This window comes from Delphinapterus leucas, chromosome 2, assembly GCF_059928025.1.
Source record: "Delphinapterus leucas isolate spDelLeu-1000000601 "Yukka" chromosome 2, BTC_Dleu_Yukka2, whole genome shotgun sequence".
NCBI classification, from domain to species: domain Eukaryota; kingdom Metazoa; phylum Chordata; class Mammalia; order Artiodactyla; family Monodontidae; genus Delphinapterus; species Delphinapterus leucas.
Window position 1 is genome coordinate 58,023,216 of NC_143130.1, and position 709 is coordinate 58,023,924.

General features: G+C 54.4%; 1 non-coding gene across 1 annotated transcript; it reads right to left on the minus strand.

The window, feature by feature from the left end:
• Window positions 1–412: 412 nt before the first annotated feature.
• On the minus strand, window positions 413–505 carry LOC149750109 (small nucleolar RNA SNORD116). The gene has a single exon (XR_016392434.1). It is a non-coding gene; the product is annotated as a small nucleolar RNA SNORD116 (small nucleolar RNA).
• Window positions 506–709: the final 204 nt, after the last annotated feature.

The window sequence follows — 709 nt, forward strand, 5'->3', positions numbered from 1 at the left end:
CCTCAATACGCCAAACACAACGACAGGGAGGGCCACAGGACTGGCCTGAGGTTCCGTGCTCCAACCAGGGAAGCTTTCTCATTTTGGCTTCCAGAATCAACCCCCAAAGTGGCACGCACAAACCCTGACACTGGCCAAAACACACCTCCCAAGCTGCAAGCTCAATGGGCCTACCCCAGTCCACACTCCCACTCTGAAGATCAGCAGTTGAGCCTGCCCCCTCAAATTCCCTCATCGGCCTTTCAGCGGGGGCCTGGGATTCATAGACGACCCAGTTTATGTGCAGACACGGTCCACTCTCAGACAGAAACCCCTCCAAAGCTGGAGACCTGGGTGGTGTTTGCATCATGTCAGGAGGGCACGATGGCCCTCACACCTAACTGTGCCCTACCCCCGAGAGAGGAAACGTGCTGGACCTCAGTTTCGATGAGGAGACGGTAGAGTGTTCTCACTCATTGTGTTCACATTTTCCAAGGAATGCATACAAGGGTGTCGTCATTGATGCAAGCTCTGCTGGGAAGCTGTAGAACATAACCGGGCTGCCGCGGGGCTCTGCACAGGAGCCATTACCCTGGAGTACTCCAACAGCCTGGGGAATCCACAGTCCTCAGGCCACTCAGCAAAAGCAACAATCAATCCACTCTTGCAGCCATTGGGCCCATCTGAGGAAAACCTAATATAGAATGGCACATCTTAGGGTGAGCGAATG